The 22,386-nt window shown below is 37.0% G+C and overlaps 1 pseudogene; it reads right to left on the reverse strand.

Annotated features, from left to right (window-relative positions):
- Window positions 1-5,614: 5,614 nt before the first annotated feature.
- Window positions 5,615-9,054, reverse strand: LOC145033889 (carboxyl-terminal-processing peptidase 3, chloroplastic-like; annotated as a pseudogene).
- Window positions 9,055-22,386: the final 13,332 nt, after the last annotated feature.

Raw genomic sequence — 22,386 nt, forward strand, 5'->3', positions numbered from 1 at the left:
AAAAAAAAAAAAAAAAAAAAAAAAAAAAAAACTTAACTCAAATTCCATATGTGGTAGTAAAGTGTCGCGCTGAAGGTACACCAAATGCAAGAACACTACAACAGCAACAGCATCACCACCACCGTCGCCTCCACCACAAATGGATTCGGCTGCGTTCTAAGCGATAGTTTCAGTTGCAGTCACTTCGTCTCTGGAACATATCAGCAAAAATGGTGTTAATGGAGGCAAAAGTGGGAATGGAACAGGTAGTTCTAATCACGGGGTTAATCAAGGACCCCAATGTGTATGCTCGTACAAAGACTTCATAAACGGGAAGCCAAGGCCATTCAACGGAAGTGGGGGTGTCATAGCCCTAAAACGATGGTTTGAGAAGAAGGAATCAGTCTTAGATGTTTGCTAATGTCTGGAGGAGGGCAAATTGAAATTCACAACTTGCACCTTTGTAGATAGGGCCCTCACATGGTGGAATGGGCATGTCAAAGCCCTGAAACTGGCTATAGCAAATGCAATGTCATGGTAAGATCTCAAAGCCTTAATGTTAGCCGAGTACTGTCATAGAGGCGAAGTGTAGAAACTCGAACAAGAACTCTGGAACCTTTTTGTGAAAGACTCTGACATTGAAGCATACACATCTCGATTTAGCGATCTGGCTCTTCTATGCCTAGGGATGATCACGCCCGAAAGCAAGAAAATAGAGCGGTACATCTGGGGATTGTCACCACAAATCCAATGGAATGTGATCTTCGTTAATCCAACGACATTTGATAGCGCTAAACTCGTTGCCCAGAAGCTCATTGATCACATGGTACAGAAAGGCATCATGACTCCCACTACTAAACAAAATAAGGTAAATGACAACAAGAAGCACTCTGGGAACAAAAGAAAAGGGTAATAGACTCAAGAATCCTCGAAGAAGCAATAGATTGTGGCAGTTCATGATGCTACCACTCCTGCTACACCGGCACCAGCTACACCAGCAACCGTAAATCCATATGAAGTCACATTACCTAATTATGATAAATGAAAATACCATCCTCACGACGCCTGTCAAGAAATGAGCTATACCAACTGCAATAAGAAATGGCACACCACCCGATATTGTAAAACGCCAGCACAATAGACCAATAAATCTACCAAGGTTGGTGTAAGTCAAGCTTGTTATGGATGTGAAAAAGCTGGCCACTTTAAGAGAAACTAACCAATGACAAACAATGAAAACACCGTAGGAATAGGAAGATAACTAGCAATAGGACATGAGGAAGCCATGAAATATCCTGTCGTGGTCACTGGTATGTTCCTCCTCAATAATGTTTATGCATGCATTTTGTTCGATAGTAGGGTAGAAAGGAGTTTTATGAGTCATAAATTGGAAAACTTACCCAAAAACCTCAATCACTAAATGAACTATTACTGGAAATGACTAATGGGAAAACCAAATCAACAAACAACATATTTGTAGGGTGCACACTAACCTTAAATAATTACTCCTTCCCAATCAACTTACTGCCGGTTACCATAAGGAGTTTTGATGTGATCATTGGCATGGATTGGTTAAGCCCCCACCGTGCTGATATTATGTGTTACGAGAAGGCTGTTCACCTTCACCTACCTAACAATGAAACCCTGGTTATATATGGCGACTAACCCGAAAAAACCTTCGCCTCATCTCATGCATTAAAGACAAAAAGTTTTTACATAAAAAGAACCATGCTTTCTTGGATCATGTGATCGACATAAAGAAGGAAGAAAAGAGCATCAAAGACATCCTGGAGGTGTACGATTTTCCTGACATGTTCCCTGAAGACCCTCCAGGAATACCCCCTGAACGACAAGTTGAATTTCGAATCGACTTGATACCCGTAGCCACACCGATCGCTAAGTCACCCTATAGATTAGCTCTTGTAGAGATGCAAGAGCTATCTAGTCAGTTGAGTGAACTGCTGGATAAGGGATTTATACAGCCAAGCTTCTCACCTTGGGGAGCTCCAGTCCTATTTGTAAAAAAGAAGGATGTTTCGTTTCGAATGTGTATTAATTACCGTGAACTCAATAAACTCACCATCAAAAATCAATACTCTCTTCCTCATATCAATGATCTATTTGACCAGCGCAAGGCGTGAGTTATTTTTCGAAAATAGATCCGATGTCTAGATATAATCAACTACAAGTCCGAGACGAAGATATTCCCCAAACTACCTTTCGAATGCAATACGGTCACTATGAATTCGTAGTAATTCCCTTCAGCATAACAAATGTGCCAGCAACATTTATGGACCTGATGAACCGAGTCTACCGACCCTACCTTGACAACTTCGTGATTATATTCATTGATGAGATACTCGTTTATTCACGAAGTAAAGAAGAACACATCAAACATTTGTGGCAGGTTTTAGAAACACTATAGGTGGAGAAGTTGTACGCAAAATTCTCCAAGTGCGAATTCTGGAGCCGCAAAGTGGATTTTCTGGGTCACGTGGTCAGTAAAGAGGGAATACATGTGGATCCCTCTATGGTCAAAGTGATCGAAGTTTGGGCAACTCCACGAACCCCTACGAAGATCAGGAAATTAAGGTTCATCCAGAATTTCTCCAAGATCGCCAAGCCACTCATCGCCTTAACCCGGAAAAGAAAGAAGAGACTTCCTTTCAAACTTTGAAGCAAGCCCTCTGCAGCGCTCCGGTTTTGTCTCTTCCAGAAGGAACAGAGGAATTCATGGCGTATTTTGACGCTTCCAATCAAGGTTTGGGTTGTGTACTTATGCAGTGCGAACACGTTATAGCCTATGCAGCAAGGCAACTAAAGATCCACGCGGTGAACTATACCACTCATGATCTAGAGTTGGGATCTGTGGTCTTTCCCTAAAAATTTGGAGGCACTACCTCTACGGGACGAAGTGCACCATCTTTTATGGATCAAAAAATCCTCCAACATATACTGAACCAAAAAGAACTTAACATGAGGCAGAGGAGATGGATCGAGTTGATGAACGATTACGAATGCGAGATCCGCAACCGTCCAGACACTACTAGAAAAACAGCCTTTTACGACACTCATTGCGCGTCGTAAAGGGCTCAAACAACGTGCAAACGCGCGTCAAGGAAGGCCCTGTCATAAAGAGAGACGACGCGTTTTTGCGCTTCGTCTATAGACGACGCGCATTTACGACGCTCATTTACGGCGCGCAATTACGACGCACCTTTACAACATGCAATGCGTATCAAGAAAGGCCCTGTCATAAAGGAAGATGACACGCATTTGTGTATCATAACCTTACGACGCGCGTGTTAATGACACGCAATGCATATCAAGAAAGCCCCTGTCAAGAAAAGGCCATGTCATAAATGCATATGACACACATTTTTGCGTATCATAATTTTAACTGTTTAAAAAAATATTTTTTAGATTTACTAATTTTCAAATTAAATTTCCATTTCATGTCTCATAATAGAAAATAAAATATCATATACAAAAAATATAATATATTGCACAAAAGTTAATGTCATACAAAAAATCATTCCAATAGTAGACAGATGGATATCAAAGGGATCAAAAATATGTTTGTCTTCTAATAGAACTTATACATAAGAAAGTACTAAATTTTCTATTGAACTTATAAACAAGAAGAAGGTGTTTGACTTCAGAAAATGTCTCAGCGACTTAATTGGCCCCGGAAGCTTGTGGTTTGATTGCAACTGAGATAAGGATACCATGTTTACTCTTCTAAAGCTTACTAAACAAACATGACAATAAGATAATATAAAACTGAATTATTATTAAGATTAAGCCACAGATGCACTCAAGCTATACAATAAGATAATTGGGTAGATTTTTGAAAGTACAATGTTCTAATAAGAAAAAATGAAATTAGGATGTTATAAACTTGTAATAAATAAATAAATCAATGAAAGTGCATTGTTACTTTATGAATCTAACCCTAAAAAAAGTTATAGAACTGAGGAGGCGAAGATTACCACAACTTTATTTTGCAGCATGAATGTCCCCGTTATGATGGATACCTGTTGATGACAAGAAACCAAATTATCAAGATAAAAATAATTATAACATTTCTTTCATTTTGCATAAATATGTGAAAATATTATCTTATATTAAGTAATAAACTAATAGTAGCATGCATTTAATGAAGTAGACAGATTTAGTCCCTGAAAAACTTACATATAAAACATTCTTTATAATGGATGCACAATTTAAAGTCAACGAGAGAGAAAATCCAGTCAAAATGGCTATGAATGGATAACTCGTGAGTAGTGGTATAGACACAACCTACACAAAACATATTCAAGACCTCACTTAACAACCAAACATCCCATTTTTCAAGATTCATATATAAAACTTTTTTTCTCTCATGCAAAATCAATAATTACATCAAAAATGAATAATTAAATTAAACAAATGGTAAAAGAAAAACTAAATTAAAGAAAAATTGCTTACTCCTGCAATACGAGCTACTACTATGGGGCTAAATATCCTCTCCATAATTGGATACAATGTGAACTGGAAGTGTAAATCATATTCATACCTATTTATAACCAGGGAGCACCTATGAAACATCATTATGTAGCTCCTCGCTTCAAATTTCCTACAAGTGTAAATCAAAATAATAAGCTAAATTGTAAATATGCATCAAGCCAAGGGTAAAAGGTGGAATTTTTAATACCTGACTTAGGAGCTTTGGTATGTCTATTGTTGAAAATGTGATCTCATGCATAGGCCTGCACTATTCCAGTTTAAAAGGTACATTTAGTTAGACGATTGTGTACAAAAGCTAATAACTATCCTGATGTCTAGTGGCTGATAAGCCCCGACATCTTGTTATCTTTTTGGCCAAAGGTAGGATGGTCTTTTCTGGTATTATGGTTGTTTTGTTATGTCAAGAGCACTAACTTTATCCCAGGACTGTTTTAGGGGAGCACTCCCTAGAGTCATGTTAGTATTTATATCCTCCTTGAGGTTTTTGTTTAGCAGCTACGAATTATTATGAATTGAACTTTGTTCTTTCTTGGAGATACCCACATCTCGAAAGCTGGGAACTATCTTAATATCATCACGTAATTAGATCAGGGGTTAAAAGGCCTGGATTTTATGATAGATTCAACAAGGGTCTATCAGTGGCTTGGGATTAAAGGACTTACAACAAATCTTGTAAGAGCATAAATGAAAAGTGCAGTGTTGTAAACTGTAATAGAAAGAATTAAAAGTAAAATGTTATCACAATAAGCAAATACATAAAAGTACGTTGTTATTTCTTGTAAACTGTAATATACCTGGAAAGTGAATATGACCTGGAAAGTGAATATCCTTTGAATAACATACTTCAGCTTCTGATAAATCTCCACTCTTACAAACCTCGTTTCCCCTACATAAATCAATTTATTTCAGAAATCAAAACCATATTAGGTTTATACAAATGTAAAATATCAAAAAAAAAACGGGGGGGGGGGGGGGGGGGGGGGGGATAGAACAACACCTTTTTCGCCAACTGTCACATGTTTCTTGAGTTGTAGCCTTTGTCTGCACCCTGTTACCAGGTTTATGAGAATGGGACACATTAACACAGCCAGTTCTCAGCTTATACTTCTTCTAATGTGGCCTTTGTATCACTGCCATGTCAGCACTAGTAAAAGAGGTAACAGAAGGTGAATATATAGATTTTCATGTCAAAAAAAAAAAAAAAAAAAAAAAAAAAAAAACAACTAGCGGATCACGAGTAAGAGCATGGCCATTGATCATGTTAATAGGAAGCATGTTCCCATCTCGATCTATTATGTTCACTAGAGTCTCATCTCCATCCAGCCATATTTGAGCAACATCAAGTCCAACCTTCACCAAACCACCCTATAAATAAACATATATATATGTAAATACAAGTAAATAGTCAAACAAAAGTTTACTAAAGTCAACTTTAGGCTACTTACTAGATTGTTTCGGAGATCCAAAATGTAAGATTCAACACCCTGATTTTCCAATTCACGAATGGCGTGTTTCATATCTGTAGCAGCAGTATGTTTACAAAAGCTTGTTGTTAGATGAATTTAAGATATGAAGTTATAAAGTAAGACTAAGATTTAGAGAATTAATAAGCACCTGGGAGAAGGCTAATAGCTTTACATATCCGGTTTTGGATACATGACCATTTGGTGTTCTATGAGGAATGATGACACTTGATATAGGAGAAAGTCCGATGAATTCTCGGGGTAGTTTCACCTCTCTAAAACTAGAGTCAATGGCCAACTTTTTTCCCTGTAGATCAGAAAAGTGAACATGCACAAATTTCTATAAAACCCTTTGGAAAGGAATCAACCATTACACTCCTTCCTACGAAACTTACATTGTGCACTTTGACTGTAACACTTGTCCCAACATGACCTCTAAGCTTTTGTGCAGCAACTTCACCACTAATCCCTTTAACTCTCTTTCCATTTATTTCAATCAACTCATCTCCTACATGTATTCCAGCTCTAGCAGCTGGGATACCCTCAACACAAGACAATAAAACCTGAAACAAAAAATTTTAAATTTTTAAAAAAAATAAATAAATAAGAATCCATAACTGAGGTCTTAGGTTCAAGTCTCAGCATCACCAACCAGATGACCGGTTTCTAGTTCAGTATTCACAAATAGTCCAACTCCTTGCACGTTTCCATCACTTCCAATTCTAAAACTTTGGTATTCCTGTACAAATCATTTCCAAAAAGAAAATAGAGTAAGTTTCCCTTTTTGGAATCTAGGAGTAAGAATAAGTTACAAAAATGGTCCCTATTGTTTCTGAATTTTAGTCCAAAACTGAAAACTCTTTCAGAAACCACAGGGATAATTTTTTGTAAAAGTAATGGGAAAAGTTGCACCTTTGGACTGATAATGCGAGTGAAGCGATCTCCAAGAGTAGAAAGCATTCCTTTAATCTTGATGTATGCGGCATCAGCTATTCTAAGTGGAAGCATTTCCACCATTGTTTGTTGGAATTTCGAGTCCCAGTCTATAGAAAACACATAAACTTACGTTAAACTTATTGACACTAAATGACATAAAACAACAGAAATGAATCGTACCTTGATGATTAAAAGTTGGATCAACAAAATTTTATCTGATCAAACCCCAAGTCTCTACGAGAGTTTGTTGCACAGCATTCACCTGTTACGAAATCAAATTTTACCAAACCCATATAAGCAATAGATCGAACACCTTATCTGCACAACCCAAACAAACTACTAAAAAAGATGATCAAACTGAACACCTACCTCATGAGTATGAGAAGCTGGGAATGCTATTGTCAAGGACTCGGCAAGAGCTGGCGAATCTAAACAAACAGAGACTGCAGCAGCGAGCCTGATTGATATGTGCATATTTAGTGTGTATTAACGTATAGTTTTTATTCATATATTAGCTAAATTATCGCATATTATGGACAAAAGGTACTTAAAAGTGTTAAATTATGTTTTTCAGTCCAAAGATGAAGCTCGGAAGCAAAAGGACGCAAGAGAAGCGGTTAGGAGCTTGAGAGTGGAATGAAGAAGAAAAACACCTAAAAAAGGCTTCTACTCGTCGAGTCAGATAGCTACTCGACGAGTCCGGTCGAGGAATCAGAAGGATAATGATTCGGAATTCCGGATAGTTATCGTAATACGGAGAATGTGAGAGGGACTCGACGAGTCACCACTTGACTCGACGAGTCGGATCGCTTATTTAAAGATAACTCTACAGATCGAGAGAAAAGAACTCTGGGAAGTTTCAGAAGTGCTAACCTGCGATAAAGAAGCCAGAAGAGCCCTAGAAGTCGACAAAGAAAGCTAGAATTCAATTCCGGGAGTAATTAAGGCACAATTTCATCATTCTAGTTATTCTTTTGTTTTGTCAATATGATTAAGCAACTTGAACTTGTTTGTTTGCTGTTATTTACTTTAATTATGAACTAAAATCTTTAGACTTCTGTTTGGGGATACAAAGTTGACAATATGGTTTGATTGATTGGTAGGATTAATTCCAAGTTGGTGAATTTTTGTTATCTTAGCTTGCTAAAGAACCTTGTGTATGAATAATAATTAATTTTCTGTTAATAGGAAGATAATTGATTAGCATGAACATCTATTGATTATTAACCTCATATGATATGTGACCACTATACTATATGTCTAGGATTAATGAATATGAAACTAGAATTAATAAGAAAATTGAGTAAATTCATGTGCAAGCTTGTAAGATGACCATCAAACAAGAGGTTAATTAAGAATAATAAATTAATTAGCTATTGCAAGTCTAACTTAACCCGAATAATTAATCTAGTAAATATAATTAAATTAAGCAATTGGCCACTGTTTGAGTTAGTTTATTTGCTAAGGATTAGGATAGTGAACATGAACCTAATCACTTGAATCGGTAACCAACGAAAGAATTAATCCATTGCACTATTACCTTGAAATCAACCATAGAGTCAACCGAGTTGAACTAAACAGAAGTTCCTTTCCAATTATTGAATTTAGTTAAATTGTTATTTTCTAGTCTTAATTTAGTTATAGTTAGTAAGTTTCTAGTCTTGTAAAACTAGAGAAAAACCCTTATTTCTTAATCAACTTAGATAGAATTAGTTTTTAATTTAATTTGTTGTTCCCTGTGTTCGATACCCTGCTTATTTAGCTATACCACAATTGATAGGTTCACTGCCTTTTGTGTGTTATTTGATAATTAAAGTAGGATTAAAACTAAGTGAGTTTTACACACATCACTGATCAAACCTTTAGCGATTGAATCAATCCATTTCTTAGTGGATTCAACTGATTCGTTCGAATTTGCCTTGGGTAAAGCTTGAGGTGGTGTTGGTACTTTACACTTGCTATGGTAACCATTGAAACTGGAAGAAGATAATCGGTACTTATAGGGAAAAGTTGAAAAGGTTGGTGTTTGAGGGGCTTTGGTGTAAATTGATGAAAGGGGTGAAGAATTACTAAGATCGAGATTAGGTCGGCGTAGAGCATCCATGGTAGATACTCTAACTGGGGGATTTAGGGGGTTTGTAGATCGTAATCAAGATGAAGGGATTTATGGGGAATGAATGAACAAGTGTAATAGTTGGATTTAAGGGGATTTATGGTAATCCCTAAAAATCAGACCCAAAAATCTCTATATCGGGTTTACAAATACACAAACCACGCTTGCTCCTGGTTCAGAAAACCAGAAGGGTGATTAGGGTTTTCCAGAGAGAGAGAGAGAGAATACAGAGGTAGAGAGAATGCAGAGCTAGAGACTTGACCCAACATTTATCATACCTGGTAGAGAAGAAATAAGGAGGTTTGCTAAACCCTATCGCAGCCATTAATCTCTGTATCCTCACACAGTCACACAGGGAGCAATGATCGATTTCAGAATTCTCACAGGTCTCGTCAATCTGGCTCCTCAGCCAAGGAGAAATCCGATACTGATAATTAGAAACGAGGCCTCACAGCGAAACCCTAAGGTTTTTCGAAAGTTTCTTGATTTTCCATAACAAGATAAGAACAAGTGTGGTGTGGACTTACAAGTAAGGCTTTAGAGGGCTGAATAGGAGGCTGAGATCATAGAAGCAAAGAATAAAGAAAGGGCAGAGATAGTTAGAGACAACGAGGGAGGGCGGCATACGACAACGACAAACTTCATCATCTTCTTCCACTGCCTGGCGGTGTGTGATTCGCGGCGACGACGTGATTCGGGCAAGAGGGAAACAACCATCGAAATAGAGAAACAAAAGGGGAGAGTCGATTGTGAAGATAAAGAAAAGAAGGTAGAAAAGAAAGGCGGGTTTTCAAAATTTTAGGGTTTCGTTTCCCCCCGTTATCTTCTCAACGCGCGTTTCCTTAAAATTATAAAGCGACACCTACAGAAGACGCACGTTTAAGATAAACCGCCCTCCGTGTTTTTAATTTTTTTTCTTGAGACACTAATTTAAGGGCACGCAAAAATGCGTGTCCACTATCCTTCAAATTTTGGAAGTCTGATATTATTTTTAAGGACACCCAAAAATGTGTAACGTGAATCAGCGAGTGTCATTGTTTGCGCGTCATTAAAGGCTATTTTTCTTGTAGTGAGACAAAGCCAATGTGGTGGAAGACGCCCTAAGCAGAAATAATATTCAGGCCGCCGAGTAAGAACACTATCGATGATCATCCATTCCCACTTGTCTTCACAAATCAATGAAGCTCAACTAGAAGCCTTGAAGTCAGAAAACATCATGACCGAAGCTTTGCATGGGATTGACAAGAATCTTACGGTCAGAGATGACAGAGCCTACTACCTCATGGACCGGATATGGACCCCTAAGTTCGGTGGTTTCAGAGATGTAGTCATGAAAGAATCCCATAAAAGAAAGTACTCCTTTCATCCGGGTTCCGACAAAATGTACCTGGATCTCAAACAACATTATTGGTGGATGAATATGGATGCTGAAATTGCTACCTACATGAGCAAGTTCCTAAATTGCGCTAAAGTAAAGGTAGAGTATTAGAAGCCCTTAGGTCTACTGCAACAACCCGAAATACCCGATTGGAAATCGGAGAGAATAATGATGGATTTCATAACCAAATTACCCAAGACAGCAGACGGGCTGGATGCCATCTGGGTGATTGTCGATCGATTGACCAAATCCGCCTATTTCCTACCAATAAAGGAGACGTATAAAATGGAAAAGCTGACCCAGATCTACATAAAGGAAGTTATGAGATTGCACAGTGTACCGATATCTCTTATCTCCGATAGAGATAGTAGATTTATCTAGAGATTTTGGAAGTCACTCCAAAAGTCAATGGGAACTCAGATCGACATGAATACTGCCTACCATCCCCAACCAGATAGACAAAGTGAGAGGACCATCCAAACATTAGAAGATATGCTAAGGGCATGTGTGATAGATTTCTGCAAGACTTGGGATGCCCACCTGCTACTGGCTAGCTATCACACGAGCATCAAGGTCGCTCCCTTCGAGGCCCTATATGGACGAATATGCAGATCACCTCTCTGTTGGGCGGAGGTAGGAGACACACAACTAGCAGAGGGACTGGTACCTAACAACACTCTTACAGGTCCTGAAATTATCCGAGAAACAACCGAGAAGATCGTTCAAATTAGGGAATGACTGAAGGCGTCCAGGGACCGACAGAAGAGCTACGCGGATAAAAGGCAAAAGCCTCTGGAATTTCAAATAGGTGATCTCGTACTACTCAAGGTCTCTCCTTGGAAAGGGATGATATGGTTCAAGAAGCATGGGAAATTGAATCTTAGATACATCGGACCCTTTAAAATTCATGCTAGGATTGGTCCGGTGGCTTATAAACTCCAGCTACCACCTGAACTCAGCAATATACACCCTATCTTTCATGTGTCAAACCTGATGAAATGTCTATCTAACGAAACTCTCGTTGTTCCGCTCGATGAGATTGAGGTGAATGGAATCCTTCATTTTGTTGAGGAACCTATTGAAATAATGGACAGAGAAGTGAAGCGAACAACACAAAGTCGTATTCCCATCATAAAGGTTCAATGGAATGCCAAGCACGGACTTGAATTCACATTGGAACGCGAAGACCAAATGATGCAAGATTACCCCCATCTTTTCTGTCACAACTAGCAAATTAGGGCTAAGATTTCTATCTTGTGCACAATAATTTCCTTGTGTAATATTGTAACCTTACATTTGGTATAAATCAAACTTCAATGTTATACAAGTTATAGATCCAAATATTGCGATTCAAGTCAAAACTTCATTGTGAAAGCTCAAAACCTAACCCAATAAGCTATGTCCACTCAACTTTCGGCCTTAACCCAAGATTTCTCAGTTCAAACCTCTTAATAGACCAAGGCCTTTCTTACTAGGCCCTAATGGGCCGACAACCCTTCCAATTGATCTTTTGGGCTTTAAAACCCTTATTGGGCCTTATTGGGCGGCAAGAATTTATTCTTAGATGATAATGGGCCAAACACCTCTATTAGGTATTATTTTGGGCCAGAAAACTCTAAAACTAGCTAGTTGACCTTTATATGGGCCGGGAACCCATATTTGGGCCATTGTTGGGCCGAAAATCATTATTTGGGCTCATCAAGCCAAAAATCAATGTTGAGCCTCCTTGTGGGCCGAAAACTCCTCCAGTTAATCTTTTTGGACTGAAAAACCGTAGATGGGCCATAATAGGTCGAAAATTTTTATTGGGCCCAATGTATTCTCGGTTTCCCTTCAAGCCCAAACATCTTTTTCTCCTTTCTCCTACAGGGCCGATCTGTTAGCACATTCTAAAAAAAGAAAAAAAAAAGACTACATTGGATAAATGTGATGCCACCTCAAGTTTACATCTCATACAACCATGCATTAACCTTCATGCATCTAAGACCTTCACATCAACTCTAGCTAAAGTCAAAACATATCACCCCTCCCCTCTTCATCGGAAAAACACCCCCTTATCCCCTCTCCATTTCTCATTTCAAACTCACACTTATCTCATTTTCCTCTAAACCCTCAAAGAATTATCTCTCTATTTTCTTCTCGGAAAATCGTGAGTTGTGTATGTGTTTTCAAGAGGATTTTCTTCAAGTTTCATCCCTTGGTAAATTTATGACAAACTCTTTTTCTTTGTTCCAAGTTTGTGTTAAGGATCTTTCACTTACTCTCTCCTTTCGTGAATATACTTCTTAGGAACCATATCAACTTAGAAAATCTCCTCAAGGAAGTAAACCTAGATCGGAAACCTTCACCATCTTCCTCTTTAAAACCTAAAAGGACCCAAGGTGAACTTCATACGCCATGTTTTCGGGTTTTCATTCTTTTGGGGCCGGGGGGGGGGGGGGGGGGGGGAATACAAGTCAAAAATCATGTTTAATTCCTTGAATATTTTCCTTTATGTGTATGTTTTATATTTTTATGTGTATTGAAATGATGTGATATCAAGAACTCGAGATTTTGTACAAGTCTCAAGTTATTTGGAAACATATTTGGACATGAAAGTTTGAACAATGGTAAAAATGGGCTATTTATAACCATTCTAGTAAACGATGGGTCATTTATCACCATTTCTGTAAAAATGGGTTATTTTTAACACTTATGGTAAAAAATGGGCTATTTTTGACACTTATGGTAAAAAAAGTGCTATTTTTGACACTTATGGTAAAAATGGGCTCTTTTTGACACTTATGGTATAATGGGCTATTTTTTACACTTATGGTAAAAATGGACTATTTTTGACAATTGTGGAAAAATGTCCTAATTATATTAGTTTCAACTTCAAATATTTATAAAAAGAATTTTATAAATAAATATACCAAATTGGTGAACTAAACTTATTTTATAACACGAAGGTTGCATGTCATAATCTGTCTATCGTTAATGTTTAATCACTTCTAGTTAACTGTGTAAACTTACAACAATAATTATTGTGTGTCATAAACTGCAGTCGTAAATTTACACTAGTAACATTATTTATAACACTAAATAATGGGATTCAATATTTGCGTAAATTTTGTTAAGGCTCTTATGAGACACTCCTTCACTCGTACCTACCCAGTGTACATCGTAAGTCCTGTACTTATAATCAGAGTCTCCTGGAAGGAGAGCGGGATATACGGGCTTGGTTGTTTTCTGATGCAACAAGGTCATCACCTATGCCTCGAGACAACTGAAGACACACGAAGTTAACTACACTACGTGCGATCAAGAGCTAGGAGCAGCTATTTTTTCCTAAAGATCTGGAGACACTACTTGTATGGAATGAAAAGCACTATCTTTAAAGACCACAAAAGCCTTCAACACATTTTCAATCAGAAGGAACTCAACATGAGACAACGAAGGTGGTTCGAACTACTAAATGAATACGAGTGCAAAATTCGTTATCATCCCGGTAAAGCCAATGTAGTAGCAGACGCCCTAAGTCGAAAGGAATACTCAGGTCGTAAAATCAAATCATTGACTATGACAATCTATTCGCACTTGTCCGCATAAATTAAAGAGGCTCAACGGGAAGCCTTGAAACCTGAGAATGTGGCGGGTGAAACCTTAAGAGGAATGGACATAAATCTAGAAGTCAAGGGTAACAGAGCTCTATATCTCAGGGACCGGATCTGGACGCCATGAAAGCAGATAAGATGTATCTGGATCTAAAAAAAGGTATACTCGCGGCCTAACATGAAAGCAGAAATTGGTACCTTCATGGGCAAGTGTCTTACATGCGCCAAGGTTAAGTTCGAATACAAGAAACCCCCAGGTCTACTACAACAACCGGATATACCGGAGTGGAAGTGGGAGCGGATTACTATGGAATTCATAAACAAGTTGCCTAAGACAACGGGTGGTCTCGATACCATATGGGTGATCGTTACATGTTAACCAAGTATGCACACTTCCTACCGATCAAAGAAATGAACAAGATGGAAAAGCTAACCAAAACATACATTAGAGAGATTATACAACTATACGGGGTGCCTATATCCATTATCTCTGACAGATATAGTACGTTCAGCTCAAGATTCTGGCAGTCACTACAAAAGTCTTTGGGGACCAGGCTGGACATGAGTACAGCCTACTACCCACACACTAATGGACAGAGTGAGAGGACTATACAAACTCTAGAAGATATGTTGCGAGCCTGTGTGATTGACTTTGTAAAGGCATGGGACACTCATTTACCCCTTTTCGAGTTCTCCTACAATAACAGTTATCACACATGCATCAAGGCTGCTCCCTTTGAAGCCCTCTATGGCCGGAATTGCAGATACCCTCTGTGTTGGGCTGAGGTGGGCGACACCTAGTTAGCTAAAAGACAAGTTCCTAACAGCACTCTCATAGGTCCGAAAATCATCCGAGAGACGACAGAAAATATTGTACAAATTCGCGAGAGACTGAAGGCCTCGCGAGATCGATAGAAAAGCTACGCTGATAAACGACGAAAACCTGGGAATTCCAGGTTGGTGACTTTGTCCTATTAAAAGTCTCACCCTGGAAGGGCATGATACGCTTTGGAAAGCATGGTAAACTTAATCCAAGGTACATCGGGCCTTTTGAGATACTCGCAATAATCGGCCCAGTAGCTTACAAACTTCGCCTCCAGCAAGAACTTACCAATGTACACTCTACCTTCCATGTATCGAACCAAAAAAAGTGTCTGGCTGATGAGACACTTTTTATGCCTCTCGATGAGATCAAACTAAATGAGAACTTGCACTTTGTGGAGGAACCCATAGAAATCATGGATAAGGAAGTCAAGCAAACGAAATAGAGTCGTATCCTGATAGTGAAGGTCCGCTAGAATGCAAAGCGACGACCCGAATTCACTTGGGAGAGGGAGGATCAAATGAAACTTAAGTATCCTCATCTTTTCCCTTAGGCTATGTGTATTTCTTAAACTTAATTTCAGGAAGAAATTCCCTTTAACACGGGGATGATGTGACAGCCCGTCAATTATATCTTGTAAGTCAATTCATATCAACCAAAAGTTTAGACTTGTTTTTGTTATCTTTTAGCCTTGTTAAGGGTCATTTTATGAGTTCTAAGCCTTGTATACTTAAGGATTGGATGTTAAGAAGTGTTAGCTTGAGATCGAAAGAATGCATCCAAATCAGAAAACTCTTCAAAGGCTATTCACGACCGAAAACTAGGTTCATAGCCGTGAACCCATCTTTGGTTGTGAACCCTCTCTGTATATATACATTTCCTTCATTTATTCCTCATTTCTTTCATCCTTGGCTGAAAACACCAAGATTTCTCTCAAGTATCATCAAGTGAAGGCACCCATTCCACCTCAAAAACATAATCATCTCATCCCTATTCTTGTTTATGCTTGAAGCCCCTTTGATTCCATCACTGATTCATCACTTTTCATCACCATCTTCAAGATCTTCAAGGGTTCTGGCTGTGAACCCTTCATCAAGTGTTGTGAACCCTTTATAAGATCTGTTGGGTTTTGGTATATTACAACATCCTATGGTGAACATACAACCCTAAATACCTTGGATCTATGTTTTCACTAATTATACATGCAAATGGTTTCCAAGGTATTAATCTTACAACTAGCATGCATTTAACATAAAAATATAATATACTAGTTAGCATGACATACCTTTTGATGGAGCTTGAATTCTTGGTGTATTTGGCCTTAAAGAGCTTACCCCCAATAGTGTGGAAGCCTCAAATGGAATCACAACACACCATGGACAAAGGATGAACTTGAGAGAGAATTCCATGCACACAAAAGACACCATGAACTCTAAAAAGATACAAGTGGCGATTTTGGGCAACGAAGTATCTATTTATATGTGGGATTTCTAGGGTCATGGATATAACCCAAATCCATACCCATGGGTTTTATGATCCATGGTTTATGTGGCCCAACTCTTTATGTGTCCATACATAAACTTGGTCCAACATGGATCATAAGCCCAACACATATAAATATAACTAATTATCATAATTAGTCCCCATAGATTTAATTAGTCTCTTTCGACCACTAAATTAATTCCAAATTAATTCTTGATCAATACTAATTGAAACATACGATTTCATATTAATATATTATTACTTATAGTATATTAATAAACCATAAATAACCTTCTCTCAAAAGTCCATCCTAACAAATTGTCCTGATGATATGCAACCTAAATGGACCATGCTACTCTCAGGTCGAATACATACCAATAATAGTTATGGGCTTAGACACCTAATCCAACAATCTCCCACTTGGATAAGTCTAAAACTATTATTGTGTATGACTCCAAGATCTCGACTAGCAATCGTATCTCTTAAAGCCGTTGTCAAACTCTGAACAAATCAATGACATGTCCATTAGATAAGGGATCATATATTCTTTCATTCTAGATATCATATGGACTGAGACATGGATTATAATCATTCTCTCTGTCCATTTGTTGTTTCCTGATTTCTAATTTATGATGACTGACTAATTGAACAAATCAAATTAGTCCAAGCCCGGCCGAGCACTTACGTTTGTCATCACCAAATCATCGAGGGGCCCACAGATATCACTTTTATCCCTCCAAGGGTAAAAGGAATGGATAAACTTTGACTCATATGTTTGTTCTACTACTTATTGGATCATACACAAAGGTACGTTTTATAACATCGAGTTACCAAATGCGTTTTCATGCAATCAATGTATAACCAACTCATAGGAAACAAGTCATATCTCTAGGTTTGAAGAATATAAGATATTATTGTCTCATGATCACTCATGATAAAATCCATGAAGTGATTCAAATGAGTGTGGGTTGAATCCAATACTCGAATCCCTATTCCAAGAGTACTTATGAATGTTGTAGTAACTCTTACTATGTCCATTACCTTGGACATCTACAAACCCGATTCATGATAGTCTTGCCTTAATACCTACTTCTAATGTATTATCGATTGTGGATGGTTTGAATAACTTAGTCATTCGGAAAGAATAACCAAGTTATTCTGGAAGTCAAAACATGCAAAGTGAAACACAAGAATAATACTAATCCTCTGTGGTCCCAAGCACCTTTGAGAGTAAATAAAACACCTTTTATTTAAACACCATCTTGATTACTCATTATTCATTGTATAATGTTTCAAATAATCAAATTTATACTTGAATTAAAATAATAGTTGTCCCATGCTCCAAGCATGTAAACTATGTTTTCTAAACACTAGTCATGCCATACACCAAGTATGCACGCTATGTTTATCTATGATCTTTACTTTGTGAAATAGATCAATTGAACATAACTCCAATGATCCTTTTTTCACAGTCCCAAATCCTTACTGCAAATGCAAGAATTCCAAATTCATGCCATTTACTGAAATCTATGAGATTCTAAACTTATATGAATTGATCATCTTGTAATGATTATGCATAAAGTCAGAAAGACTTGACAACAAACATTACAGAGCATTCCAAAGGAGATCAACTCCTTGGAAACATCCTTCTTGCATTAAGTTTCCTAATCTTACACAGATTGAATAATTTCTAACTTTGAAACATTTCCATATTCCATTTGGACTACCACTTCTGAACAAGAGTTGCCTCCTTACAGATTATGTCAATATGGTCCTTCCAGAACTATCACTATACTTCCAACTTTCCTTGAGAAACCAATCTTTGGTAAACCTTAGATTGTCCTCGGCAATTATTTAATCCTTTTAGTCATATCAAATTCTAGACCTTTTCCCTTCTTAATGCCCCACGCATTTGGAAAATTTTAGAAATGATGAATATAGCACATGCAATCGATCCTATATCCGAAGCATATGGGACACGATTCATGATGTCTCACATAAAGACTAAACCAGTCTTTTGCTACAATATTACCATTTCAATTTGCCAAGTTCTCATAATTCAGATTATGAAAAGGGATGCCGTAATCATAATCGAATTTTAGAACGCAAATAATGGACTCATATATTAGAATTTTCTTATGTTGAGCCATTCCAACATAACATTCATATATATATATACTTGACTAAATGCGATTAAAACCTCAATCTAAGCTTTTAGATTTGAGATGAAGTATAATTTCCTCTCCCTTAATTATAGCAAAACAACTTTTTCCCAATTGAAACCTTTTGTTTTCTATAATTAACATTGCTAACTTGCAACCTTTATCATAATTATCATGCTCCCACTAACATGATGATTATTAGCATAACACTTATGCTCCCACTAGATTTGACATGTATCCAGAGATTAGCTAGACTTCTAGAAATCAATACTTTATTGACTCTCTTACCAAAGTTCAGATTTCTGATACTAGATCCTTTAAATAAAACTTTATCACAATCATACACCTTTCCTTAGATAGCTCACATGTGTATCTAAGCAGTTTTAGAACTATGAAAAGGGATTTTGTAATCATAGTCTCAATTGTTTACACCTTTTCCATTTCTCACAAGTCTATGTTAGTGTGTCGGTTACCGACACACGCTCCACTAACGACTTTAAGAATGCAAATGTCACAATTGCTATTTACTAAAAATCTACTTAGTGAAAGAGTTTCCTCACCATCATTTTCATGAATCGGAGAGAAACCTTATGAAACTTAGATTTTATGGTCTATGAGTTCCTATCCATATGAATTTTTTCAAAACCATAATCACAAGACAAGGTCAGTGACACTTCCAAATTCATATGGATTGTTCTTGTGCAGTCTTAACTTCTTGCCTCCTGGCAGGCCACGGGCCTGCCATTGCTTCCAAGTTGTTATGAAATCAATTGATAACTTTCAAAACTCCTATGCAAAGCCAACTTTAACTGGAATGGGCACAGAATTGTCAACACGATAGGTTATAAACCTCAAGTCGTGTGCTAGTGAAGAACTATAGGTTTTATCTTTGATTAGTTGTTGAAACTTTCAAGACCTTTAAGACTCCCACTGTCCTCTAGACATATTAGACTCTCTTGTCAAGAACCATTGCTTGACAAAAAAATATTCAAGGGAAAGTGCAGATTCTTATCAAGACTAACACTTCACACAATTGGCCTAAGTTGATCTCTGTTTTATCCAAAACATCACAACTTACCAATATCAAATGTACAAGAGTAGAAAACATTTTACTCTTACATTTGACTAGTGTTAATAAACCTTTTTAAGATGTTTCACTCAAGTTACAATCTTGGAGTATGACTCTAAGACTTTGTTTTTTTGGAACGAAGTATGACTCATCTTCTTGATTGAACCATTCCAACAATTCATGTCTCCTCTTCTTAGCCATGACAATGCACTAAGATGTCTTTAGAGGATTAATTATGATATGGTATCTTAATCATTAAGATGATCATAAAACATGATACTAAAGTACTCTCCCATCTTTTCAGATTTGAGAAACTTTTATCTTTCTGCCTAATTTGATTCTTTTCATTCGTTCTGCCATACATCGAATATTTTCCAATGTTTCAGAATTATACTTAAACTTGTAAGTATAACCATATTTCCTAAACTTTAGTAAATCATGACGAATAGTCTTATCAATCTTTGTGGTGGACTTGACCAGTGCACACGAATGTGTACTCAATCCCTTAGTCCTTTCACTTGACTTAATTTTTCCAAAGATGAAAATTCACATTTATCATACAACTTGTATGATTCCAAGTTTTGGTCCAATTGAAACTTGGGTGATGAGAATCTTTCCTTATTTGGTAAATTATGACACTACCACATCCAAAAGAATCAAATCCATTTTCCAATATTGCTATCAATGGAATCATATAAACAACCATTTTTCACAAATACCACTATAAGGATATTTGAAATAAAATAAACCCTTATCTTTTATTTAAAACTTGTGGAAAAACTTATCCTTACAATGCAAATTCATATGAAAATTTTGTTGTTATCTATTCCTAAGCAATATATCATAAAGCAACAACTCACAATTCTGATCACCGAATCATGCGATCGAAATCTATCTTCGCGATCAGAATCAGCATATACTTCCTTTAAGCTTCCTCTCTTCGATTTTACAAAACATCAAAATGTGATATGGTCACATCATGTATAAGAGTCTCAAATAGGAACTTAATAGAGTTAGATAGTGCACTTACCCCCAAGTAGAGTCAAACTCTTTAACTTTACCAACCTTATAATTGTTCAGGTAAATTAGGCAGCTTCGCAACCAATGCCCCATCCTTTGGCAATAGAAGGTTTGGGAAGTTGATCTTCTAATCAAATTTGCTTTACTAGTCCTCAAATCATTTCTGATTCAGCAGCACCAAGCAAATAGGTAAGATCATTAAGGGTTAAGTCATGGTCTGTTACATAGTAGTCCCAAAAGAACTCACTATGTGACTTAGAAAGTGATTGAACATCCAACTTTCTAAAGACTTTGACACCCAACTCTCCCGGCTTGTCAATATGTGACTTCATCTCCAAGATGTGATCACACATAGACCTTGCTTGCCAATAGGGATTGAGTGACCTTGAACTTGTGGGTTAGGGAGAATAATTGGAGGGTGTGGAGGAAGTGAAATTCCAAGAGATTTAGGTAGATCAAATATGTCTAAACTAGACATCTAAAATGGGATATATTTAAGTTAGTTGATTTTTAAGTCCTTAATATAACACCCAATATGAAATAATAAGGCTAGGACCCAACAAAATATTTTATAACTTGGAAGAGAGATGCCGTAATCCAAGCTATAAGATATTTGAAGGTAGGCGAATAACGATTCACCAATTTCCACCATGAAAAACAAAATAATTTATTAGGTTTTAATTGGATCTGAAACTCCTAGATCTCTTGAGATTCATTAAACTTTTCAATGGCATGTTTCAATCTCGAGAGTGCCCTCTCAAATTTTGTGACTGGGATGCCGAGGATCACAAAACAAGGTGTGAATAACCATGCAAACTCACTTGGTACCCTTAATATTATCACCTAATCGATGTGTCGGTTACCCACACGCGCTCCACCGATCTATGATAAACATTACGTCACCCTTTGTTATCCTTACTAGTCCAAGTTAGTGTGTCGGTTACTCACACACGCTCCACCAACGACTTGGTAAGGTACAAAGTGTGAATTTCATGGGTTAGCACCAAATTCACATTTTCCTAAGTAACTAAGATTGGGAATTTAATAAGTGTTTAATTACTTAGTATTTATCATTATACTTTTAATGAAGGGAGAATTATAGTCCTTGTCCTACCCGTTCGGCTAACGTCCCTCCACCAGTCAAGGAAGCGGTGGGTGAGAGTGGACACCCATTAAACTGTCATTTTATAGGCAGTAACCTTATACCCCCCCCCCCCCTTATAGACCGGCTTCGTGAATGAGGCCTACTAACGGTAAGATTGACTTTACTCTTATACGTATATATAATCATTAACTTTTAATATTATAATAGTATAAGGGTGGATTTTAAACATTTAAAATACTTAGTGGTTTAATTTATTAATTAAACTATATTCTTAATTTAATTAAACTTAAATCATTTCTGTATGGAATTATTAACTCTTTTAATTAAACACTTTAATTAATTTAATGAATTCCATAAAGTTTGAACTTTAACTTTTAAAATTCTAGAGTTTGGAATTAAAGTGTATATGGGGTGACTTTACAAATTCCAAAACTTGAGGACAAGTTTTGAACAATTCAAAAACTTATGGTTTCCATAAATTATGATTTTAAAGTGGTTTAATGGAAAAAATTTCAAGTTCCATAACTTGTAGACAAGTTTTGGAAGACTTTAAAAGCATTTAAAAAAAATGTGACTCTTCCTTTTTTCATAACTTATGGAAATTTTATGAGTTATAAAATTCATAAATGTGGCTTTTCAAGTAACTTGATAACAAGTTACAAAAACACATATTATTACCAACTTCTAGATTAATTTGGATTGAAAACAACTATCTCATAATTTTTCTATTAATCTAAACAAACTCATAAACATG

The sequence above is a fragment of the Lactuca saligna genome, chromosome 3 (assembly GCF_052625555.1).
Source record: "Lactuca saligna cultivar CGN05327 chromosome 3, ASM5262555v1, whole genome shotgun sequence".
NCBI classification, from domain to species: Eukaryota; Viridiplantae; Streptophyta; class Magnoliopsida; order Asterales; family Asteraceae; genus Lactuca; species Lactuca saligna.